The sequence below is a fragment of the Bubalus kerabau genome, chromosome 4, assembly GCF_029407905.1.
Source record: "Bubalus kerabau isolate K-KA32 ecotype Philippines breed swamp buffalo chromosome 4, PCC_UOA_SB_1v2, whole genome shotgun sequence".
In the NCBI taxonomy this organism is placed as follows: Eukaryota; Metazoa; Chordata; class Mammalia; order Artiodactyla; family Bovidae; genus Bubalus; species Bubalus kerabau.
The window spans coordinates 97,608,821-97,620,132 of record NC_073627.1 but is presented as its reverse complement, the minus strand read 5'-3'; the positions used below and the strand labels follow the sequence as shown (position 1 = coordinate 97,620,132).

Below are 11,312 nucleotides of genomic sequence, written 5' to 3'. Positions count from 1 at the left end.
CCAGGAGAAATATCAATAACCTCAGATGACACCACCCTTAAGGCAGAAAGTGAAGAAGAACTAAAAAGCCTTTTGATTAAAGTGAAAGAGGAGAGTGAAAAAGTTGGCTCAAAACTCAACATTCAGAAAACTAAGATCATGGCATCTGGTCCCACACTTCATGGAAAATAGATGAGGAAACAGTGGAAACAATGACAGAATACTTTGAGGGGCTCCAAAATCACTGCAGATGGTGACTGCAGCCATGAAATTAAAAGATGCTTGCTCCTTGGAAGAAAAGTTATGACCAACCTAGACAGCATTTTAAAAAGCAGAGACATTACTTTGCCAACAAAGGTTCATCTAGGCAAAGCTATGGTTTTTCCAGTGGTCATGTATGAATGTGAGAGCTGGACTATAAAGAAAGCTGAGCACCAAAGAATTAATGCTTTTAAACTGTGTGTTGGAGAAGACTCTTGAGAGTCCCTTGGACTGCAAGGAGATCCAACCAGTCCATCCTAAAGGAAATCAGTCCTGAATACTCTTTGGAAGGACTGATGCTGAAGCTGAAACTCCAATCCTTTGGCCACCTGATGCAAAGAACTGACTCATTGGAAAAGATCCTGATGCTGGGAAAGATTGAGGGCAGGAGGAGAAGGGGACAAGAGAGCATGAGATGGTTGGATGACATCACCAACTCAATGGACATGAGTTTGAGTAAACTCCAGGAGTTGGTAATGGACAGGGAGGCCTGGCATACTGTAGTCCATGGGTTCGAAAAGGGTCGGACATGAATGAGTGACTGAACTGAACTGAAACCTGTCTCTTGAATTATTAGCTTATGAGCTGAGAACATGGAACCTGGGTTCAGTTATATTACCACTCTCTAACTTAGGAAATCTCAGGTGTTTCAGGAGCTGTGAGCCAGCGGCTGTGAATGAAGACCAAATACACATGAGAAGTATATATTTGGTCATCTGAATGGCAAATACTTATTCCATATATATCACAGATGCCAAATGATTGTTATTGCTTTATCTAGATGAAAAATACAGTGGAGACAACATGAATTTGGGAATTAGGTGGACCTGAATTAGCACCTATAGCTAAAATATACCAGTTATATTGAGGGAACTTGGGAACCATTACTTAACTTCAAGTTTTCTCATTTGTAAAACAGAGTTAATATTCTGTATCCTCTAATCTTGAAGATTAATGACAACATAGCACTGCTTAGCATAGTATATACCATATAGTGCTCAGTAAAATCAATTGTCATCTTGTAATAAATAACCATTCATACTTACATTTCATCGCAAGGTCTTGTGTATTTCTCAAAGCCTTCAAATATTGTTTTTATATGCAAGGACACAGAACTCTGCATTAACATGAGAATCAGTGAGGCATACAGTTTTCATTGAGAGAGGAGTGTCATGGGTTTTTCTTTTAACAGAGATTCAGGGTAATCATCTCTTAGCCAGAAAGGACTCCACTGGTTTCTCTTCTTTGAGTTTCAAGAAGACAGGTCTGTAGTACAGAAATATGTGCACCACAGGGTTGGTTTGGCAGGGGAGACATTTGCTATTTTTAAAGCATATGTGTTGCTTTCTGTTTCTAAAACACCAAAGGTTCTTCTCAATGCCAAAATTTCTCCTTTGTCAAGCTCCATAGGAAACTGATGTAGTCCATGCTCAAAAGACATTCAATAAAAAGCTATGAAGCTGCCATTGACTTCACATCTCCACTGGAGGAAAAAAAATGTTACAGAATGTCAGGCCAGTCTTAAAAAGTTATGCTTATGCTATTACAAAGGGCTGAGAATTCAGCTTTTAAAATATCCCTCTGGGTATGGTAGCTCTGTGAGAGAATGAAAAATGCCATTGAAGAAAGGTTAGTAGTTTTTTCTTAGTTTTCTAATCCCTTTATACTTTTCCTGAAGCATAATACCATGCTGTTGTGAGATCTTCTGGCAGGGTGTGAATTTCATTTAATGGTTTCCCATCAACCATCCCAATTGCAAGAAAAAAACAGTGAAGGGGTTTCTGTTTTAAAACAAACAGACAAAAAACACAACTAGAAACACACTCCTTTTTGCTACTCCACTTATAATAGCCTAGAAAGTTACACAAACTCTGGAAATCATTAGAGCTTTACTGTGAGAAATTTTAGTACTCATAAGTCAGATCTTATGAAAGCAGAACGTGAAAGTTGATGAACTGTTTACTGTGGCCATATTCCTCCAATTAATGGTACTCTGTGGATGTATTAATACTTTACAATAGTTTACAAGAAGAGCTGCTACAATCAAAATATCCCCAAAATGTTGAGTTTTAAATGAGATGGAAATTTATCTCTCTGTCCTGAAAGAGTATATGGTTAGTAGGCTACAGTGGCCGAGGGGCTTGGAAGCATGCAGCCAAGCAGGGACCCTCAGCCCTTCTCATTTCTCCTCTGCCTTTGCCCAGGGTGTTGGATGTGTCTGTAGGGTTGAAGCTGAAAGCCTGTAGGACTGATTTCCGCAACAAAGGGTAAGGAAAAGTAATGAGATCAAACATGTATATATACACAAAGAATATCTTTTTGGGGGTGCAAAACTTGCTACTCCAAAATGTCTCTTTGGTATGTGGATTATCTCATATTGATAACAAACAAAACATGAAAGACCTAGAAAATCTAACCTTCCCCCTAACTTTCTAAAAGACTGTAAATAGAGAACCTATTGTAAGAAAGGAGTTACCACCATAGGTAACTATAGTAGGACCCTGGTGTGTAGAAAGGCAGGAACCTAGAAAAGTCTGTTAAAAATCTCTCTCTGGGTCCCACTAACTCTGCATGTCCCAGCAAAGATTTGTTTATCAAACATTTGCTTATCCATATTCATGTGAAGTACCTTCCCCCCCTTTGAAGTCCCAAACCACTTCTCCAACATCCTATTTGTCTTTAGCTGAAGATAATATTTAATGTGATAGGAGGTTCAGTGATTTTGAAAAGTTATTCAGATTTCCTGGATCTCTCCAATATTTATTTGTAACTAAATCGAAAAAGCAAGAGAGTTCCAGAAAAACATCTATTTCTGCTTTATTGACTATGCCAAAGCCTTTGACTGTGTGGATCACAATAAACTGTGGGAAATTCTGAAAGAGATGGGAATACCAGACCACCTGACCTGCCTCTTGAGAAATTTGTATGCAGGTCAGAAAGCAACAGTTAGAACTGGAACAACAGACTGGTTCCAAATAGGAAAAGGAGTACATCAAGGCTGTATATTGTCACCCTGCTTATTTAACTTCTATGCAGAGTACATCATGAGAAACGCTGGGATGGAAGAAGCACAAGCTGGAATCAAGATTGCCGGGAGAAATATCAGTAACCTCAGATATACAGATGACACCACCCTTATGGCAGAAAGTGAAGAGGAACTCAAAAGTCTCTTGATGAAAGTGAAAGAGGAGAGTGAAAAAGTTGGCTTAAAGCTCAACAGTCAGAAAACGAAGATCATGGCATCCGGTCCCACCACTTTATGGGAAATAGATGGGGAAACAGTGGAAACAGTGTCAGACTTTATCTTTTAGGGCTCCAAAATCACTGCTGATGGTGACTGCAGCCATGAAATTAAAAGACGCTTACTCCTGGGAAGAAAAGTTATGACCAACCTAGATAGCATTTTCAAAAGCAGAGACATTAATTTGCCAACAAAGGTCCATCTAGTCAAGACTATGGTTTTTCCAGTGGTCATGTATGAATGTGAGAGTTGGACTGTGAAGAAAGCTGAGCGCCTAAGAATTGATGCTTTTGAACTGTGGTGTTGAACAAGACTCTTGAGAGTCCCTTGGACTGCAAGGAGATCCAACCAGTCCATTCTGAAGGAGATCAGCCCTGGGATTTCTTTGGAAGGACTGATGCTAAAGCTGAAACTCCAATACTTTGGCCACCTCATGCAAAGAGTTGACTTATTGGAAAAGACTCTGATGCTGGGAGGGATTGGGGGCAGGAGGAGAAGGGGACGACAGAGGATGAGATGGCTGGATGGCATCACTGACTCGATGGACATGAGTTTGGGTGAACTCCCAGAGCTGCTGATGGACAGGGAGGCCTGGTGTGCTGTGCTTCATGGGGTCGCAAAGAGTTGGACACAACTGAGTGACTGAACTGAATTACTGAACTGAACTGAAACTTTCATTTGATTTTTATCTTTTTAATCTATCTCATATCAATTTAGTTTTAGACCAGCCAGAATAACCAGAATGGTAGGGGAAAATGTCTTCCTTCCTGACACCTTTATCACTCTCTCCCATATCCCACTAGCTGTAACTTATTCACTTTTCCCCAGCAAGATCAAAGAGCCGGAACAGTTAAGGCTCCGATGGACAGCCACATTCTCAGCTAAACATTGATCAGAGAATGAGGAGGAAGTGTTGTATAACTAAAATGAAAAACATGAAAATGGAAATGGGGAGATTTAAACATCTTCCCTGTGATATGGTCAGAGAATTTCTTCTAGGAAATATAACTGCTATCTTAGGAATATTTAGTTGCAAAATATCAAGTTGTAATACTCTGGAATGTTGAAAAGGCAAACTTTTGGATTAGTGGGCTGACAGATAAGATGGACTTGATATGCTTCTTACCACATCTCCTCTTACACACACTGTTACTTGCATTAGCAGGTTTGTGCTAATGTAATTAGAGAAAAATAAAGAACATATGTACAATTTCATTAGGAATTTAAACAAACGGTGCTGTTGAAGCAGATTAATTAAAAGTATATCCTCCAACCATATATCACATCCAACTACAGAACAGACATCCAAAAATAAAATAGGAAAATATTCTGATACCCTTAATATACAACATTGAACTGTAAATCTTCAACAACAGTTGTCAAAAAGAAAATAAGAAAATACTAGGACAATATATATGACTTTGCCAAGCTGTGAGAACTAGATGCTAAACTAAAGGGGAAAAATAGGTGGCTTTCCCTCAAGTGCAAGGAAATTATAATTTTATCTCATCAGAGCTATGAGTTCTGCCCTCCACCTTGGTGAACAGCTCTATCTCACTGACACTGGGAGACTGCCAACATACATGATTGCAAGAAGTAGGCATAAGCAGTGATTCTTTATCCCCTGGAATGTTTATATATCTTAGGGAAAGCACTGTGAAAAGTGCTGAAACTAAGCTTAACATGCTAAGGGTAGAGGGGCTCATGAACTATAGTATTGAAATGACAATTTCAAACTACATCCTACTCCCTAGTTTAATTAAAAAATATAGAGAGGAGAAAAGGAGATTTCAGACCAGTAAAATGAATCAAATGACTCTGAACAAAATTTACCTATTGACCTGCAAGAAATTACTTTTTATTTCTATTTTTTTAAATTGGAGGATAATTATTTTCCAGTGTTGTGGCGGTCTTTGCTGTATAGCAACACAGAGCAATCATAATTATATATACAAACATATATATATATATATATATACACACACACACACACATATATATATATATATATATATATATAAATATGTATAGCCTCCCTCTCCCTCCATTCCACTCCTCTAGGTTGTCACAGAGCCAGGCTGAGCTCCCTGTGTTATATATTAGCTTCCCACTAGTTATCTGTTTTACACATGATAGTGTATATATGCCAGTGCTACCTTCTCAATTTGTCTCAGCCTCTGTTTCCCCCACTGTAGCCACAAGTCCATTCTCTACATCTGCATCTTCATTTCTTCTCTGTAAATAGGTTCAGTACTTGAGAACACTAGGATACTGATAACTATAGCACAGATAGTATTTTCTAAATTCCATATGTGCATGAATATATTTGTTTTTCTCTTTCTGACTTCACTCTGTAAAACAAGCTCTGGGTTCATCCACCTCACTACAACTGAAAAATTCATTAGTTTTTATGGCTGAGTAATATTCCATTATATATATATATGCACCATATCTTCATTACCCATTTATCCATCGATGGACATCTAGGTTGCTTCCATGTCCTAGCTATTTTAAATAGTGCTGCACTGGGGCACATGTGTCTTTTAGAACTGCGGTTTTTCTCAGGGTATATTCCCACTAATAGGACTGCTGGGTCATTCCTAGTTTGTTAAGGAATCCCCATACTGTTCTCCATAGTGGCTGCACCAACAGGTCAGCTTTATACTTCAGTGTAACCATCTTGCTGAAATTTGGAAGAAGGAAGTTGCTCAAACATGGATAGTAATGTCTATGCACAGGTAGTACATTCTTGCACTAATATTATGAACTCAAAAATGAACAGAGAAACATCAACAGGCCTATGAACAGAAACTACTGAAAAGGGGAAAATGCCTTGATAAGTTTGAGGATGTTCATATCTCTGAAAAAATTCTCTATAAATATGATTAGGGAACTAAAGAAAGAACACCGTGAAATAAAGACAGAGATGCAATGAGAGCTAGCTATTGGAAGAAAAGGGGAGTGAAGGGAGAAAAGAAGTGAGAGAAGAAAAACTTAAAGCATAGAATAGGCATTAAAATCTTCTCTGGAAGCAATGAAAGTCTGAGGTTAAAAAAAAAAAAAAAGATTTTTATTTTGGAGAACACATTCAGTAATTTTATTTGGAATGCATAGGAAAGTTTAAAATGAGAAGACAATGATAAATGAATGATTAAGAAAGTAACAGACATTCTATTTAATAAGATTATAGAAATTCTAAAAATTACAAATTTCAAAGAAATCATAAATAATAGAAATATAGCGAGCAACCACAACTAATAACTAACATATATGAATCATTAATGCTTTATATCTACTATCAGCTCATTTAACCTGCAGGAAACCTCTATAACAAGACAATCTTATTTCTATACAATATAGTTTTACATCTATTTAACAACTGATGAGAGAGGTTTGCAGAGAATTTAAATAACCAGCCTTTGAGTTAATAAGGAGCAGATGTTGCAAAGCCAGACTTTCCACTTCTAGAGGTGATGTACTTTACATCAGCTTCCATGGAACTGAAGAAAACTCTGGTTCTAAAATTTGAAAGTGTTTGGTGTTTTACAGGCTAAACAAGTTACAAAAGCACTTCCTTCTCTAGATATATCCTGAGGAAGAAAAATGTTTGAATTTGAACAAGTTAAAAACAAATCCTGAAGGCATCTATTAAGGAAAAAAATGCTTTAGCTTAAAAATAACACTTAAAAGTTAAAAAAATTCAACAACTTCTTTCAGAATTCTATTTTCTGATAATGGAGCGCCATGGAGATGACACTGGAATTTTGATGGAGAAAGTTTAGGATTTAATTGTCTTTTACATGTAAAAACCTCAGAAAAAAGTGCTCAGTTTCCCACAGACTCTAGAAATACTCTTGCTTTTGTAAGAAAAATTATTTAAAGATCTAATCTAACAACAACAACAAAAAATCAGTTAAAATAAAGTATCTGAGTGGAAAAGCTATAGTGATAGAGGAGACTTAAAACAATGCAGTGAGAACATGAATTAAGGAGAGTTACCTCTCCAGTTTAAAAGTCCCATATGCAACAATGAAGAATCCTCAAGTAAGACCCAGTACAGCCAAAAACAGTCAATGCCATGTAAGGAACCTGTTCTGGTTTGTAAGACCTGTCTTTGGTTCTCCCACATTAGTATTTTCAGTTTCCTCTTGTTCTACTGTGTTCATTCAGCCACAGGTTCAAAGTAAAAGTTCAATAAATATGTTTCATAGATTAACAGTAATGTGTTATACTTCCATATTTGACTACAAGGCTCTCAAATAACAATGTGAATTCCCTTCTTCCTTTAAGTGATTGTAAGGAAAACTCTGGAATACTCCTATGTGTGTACGCAGCATTGACTAACAACGGTTTCAAATATCAGGATGCCTTGATTCACACGGAGTCTTTTCAATGCTGTTGGTTGGTACATATTAGGGTCTCATAAAATCACTGCGTGAAATCTCTGAAAACCACTGTCCTTGAAACAATCATGTTTTATTTGGAAGTTTCAGAAGTTATAGGTATTCTGCAATACTCTTTCCTGATCATGTTCACCACACTTGCCAGGAGAAGAATGTTGTTGTTTTGAGAGGGGTGGTAGTTGGTGGAAAGGATGAAATGAATGAGGACTGAGCAACACATATAGTCAGTTGCCTCTCCAAGCAGAGGGCAGAGGCTAGCATACCTCTGAGACCTTAACCTGGTGTGTGCATGCTAAGTTGCTTCAGTAGTGTCTGGCTCTTTGCAACCTCATGGACTGTAGCCGTCCATGCTCCTATGTCCATGGGATTCTCCATGCAGGAATACTAGAGTGGGTTGCCATTTCCTTCTCCAGGGGATCTTCTGACCCAGGGATCGAACACCCATCTCTTGTGTCTCCTGCATTGGCAGGAGGGCTCTTGACCACTAGCATCACCTGGGAAGAACCTAAATTTTTTCCTTACAGTATAAGGAAAAAATGTGTGTATGTAGACTCTGCTCCTCGTATTGAGCATGAGTGCTATAATGGCTCCATGTCAGTGATAGACAGTGACAGACACCATAAGAACACTGAAATTTCCTAAGATTCTCTAGCTGTTCTTATTTATACATAATCTATTTCTAAGATTCTCTAGATCTCTGTTCTTCCATCCTTTACTAGAATGCAGAAGACAATCATGACTATTATGTAGTTGTGAATGGTTTGACATTCGCTGATAATGAGTGACAGGAACTTACAACAGAGAAAGCAAATGGTACAAAAAGACTGAAAAGCTCACTGAATTTAAATATTAAAATAATTCTATAGTTATTTTATGCAAAATGCTATTGTATATGTGGATTTTAAACTGAAATTTAATCTTAAAGACTTCATAGTAAACAAATTTGAATACAATACAATTTTTACAATCTAGGCCTTTGACTCAATGTAATGTTAACATACACTTAGATATAAGCAAAGTACTGGCAGAGACAGTAGGTTAGGTCCATTATTTGGGAAGGTATAACCTTACATTGTCTTTATTTATTAGAGAGATACAGATATGTTTGCATTTTGTATATTCAAAGGCAGCTGAGATAGCTATTTCCAAAATAACATCTACTACTTCCCCAAAGGAAACACAAGAAAACAAAGCAAAGCTCCTGTAAAGAAAATCACAAAAAATAGGGTAAAATGAATAAGCAGATTGCCAAACAATTTTTAAATATTAAACAATAAATATACATGAATTGACAATGTTGAATTTTATCTCAGCCCTCTACTCTCATAAAATAGCAACAGTTAAGAAATTCTAAATTTTATGTTCCAGAAAATGCTCTACAACGAAGAACCACTTTTCCCCACATGATTTAGATAACCCTTGTGTGAGACTCATTGTTTACTTATGACAAGGCCAAGAACACAACCTTCAAATTCTCATTCTCTGTCTTACACATGATTAGCTGAAATATCGGTGCATCCCACCACCACCAGACTAACCAAACAAAGGGATAAATATTTACTGGTGGACTGAGATTCCCTGATTACAAAACAATCCCAGCTATAAAATCAGCCCACGTTAGGTTTTCTACACCTCTCCAAGGACGTCTAAGGAAAAAAACACCCATTAGGACTCAAGAATATTCAGATCTGTGGTTGTATTTCTACTGCAGAAATCAGAATAAGAAAAAAATCCCAAGCTTTTTTTTTTTTTTTAAATCAAACTATGACTTATTAAAATGCATGTTAATTTCTGAGAGAAGGATATTAACATTTCTCTCTGATTACAGATTTATCAAATACACTTTTCTTGAAAAATATGGAACGCTTCATGAATTTATGTGTCACCCTTGTGCAGGGGCCATGCTAAGCTCCTCTGAATTGTTCCAATTTTAGTATATGTGCTGCTGAAACAAGCACAAGCTGTTTGTTTTTTGTCTTTGATGATTTGGCACCATAATTTTCACCAGGCCAAAACACCCCCTTTACCCCTATGTCCTGTACTCAGGTCCTGAGGCCTCTGGGACACCCACACTCCATAGTTTGAGGAAGCCACAGTGAGCCCAGCCCTGACTCCTGTGTTCCAGACACTTGATGGCAGAACAGTAAAGATTTAATTTCAATTCACTTTTTCAGAGCTCTTTTGGCTTGATTTGGTTGCCCGTGTTTATCTTGGCTATAAAAGAAATTCCAATTCACTTCCAAATACCCTTCAAACCCCTGAATTAAATATTTCACCACTGCAGAAACAATTCAGTAGTTTACCTTTGTTTGGCAGAATTTAACCCAAGATTGTTTCTCACCACCACTGGACTCCTCTTGTTCTTTCTTCACCTCCAGCAAACTCACACCCTTTCCTCACTTAAAACTCTCCACACGTATCTTTCCCAGCTCTTTTTCTTGCCAAATATTCCTCCTTCATCTACAGTTTGCCCTGTTTGCTTTTAGCCCCTATTACTCCTCATTATTTTCTCCTGGCTCTATTAAATGCCCACGCTTCCCAACTGTTCACCCTAACAGCTATTATTGACTTTCCCTCCTGTGATGAAAGGTAAATCACCTTAGTGCCCACCTAAACACTTTAAGCCTTGGTCTCATTCAGATTTGCATGATATTATTAAAGATATTCCAGAATCCTGTAAGAATAGAAAAAAAAAATAGTAATCCATTCAGATTAGTCTTCAGGACATATTTTTCTGGGCTCCCTGCATTATATATACTTGTACAGCCGCTGGTGGGCCTGGGAAAAGGGTCATCAAGGAAATGAGAATACCTCTGAAGCTCACATACAGGATAAAATCATAAAAATTTCAATTTGTTCAATACAAACAATAATGTATTGAACAGAGATTCAAGACTGCAGACAATAAAGAGAAAAATTTGACTCCAGTTATAGGTATAGATGAGTTTGAAAGAACTATTGTGTTTCTGCTCATCATCATTGTGTTCCACCACTGGCATTAGTTTTGTTAAGAGCTTACAAAACAAAATTAGAGATTTTTAAGTAGATTACTGTAATATTTCTATCTCTGAAACACACACACTAGCTCAATACCATGAGGACTTCATTGCTGAAAAAACTAACTCAACACGATGTAAACTCATGGCTTTACAACTTAAACAATGTGAAGGAAACAAGCCAGGGAAGTCTGCTCCCTACAAAAACTCTATAGATAGAAAGTGAAAGTGTTAGTTACTCAATTGTGTCTGACTCTATACGACCCGTGGACTGTAGCCCACCAGGCTCCTCTGTCCATAGGATTCTCCAGGCAAGAATACCGGGGTGGGTTGCCATTGCCTCCTCCAGGGGATCTTCCCAACCCAGGGATCAAACCCGAGTCTCCTGCATTACAAGCAGATTCTTTACCATCTGAGCCACTAGGGAAACAC

The 11,312-nt window shown here is 37.6% G+C and overlaps 1 non-coding gene across 1 annotated transcript; it reads right to left on the bottom strand.

The window, feature by feature from the left end:
- Window positions 1–9,735: 9,735 nt before the first annotated feature.
- Window positions 9,736–9,842, bottom strand: LOC129651857 (U6 spliceosomal RNA). The gene has a single exon (XR_008714364.1). It is a non-coding gene; the product is annotated as a U6 spliceosomal RNA (small nuclear RNA).
- Window positions 9,843–11,312: the final 1,470 nt, after the last annotated feature.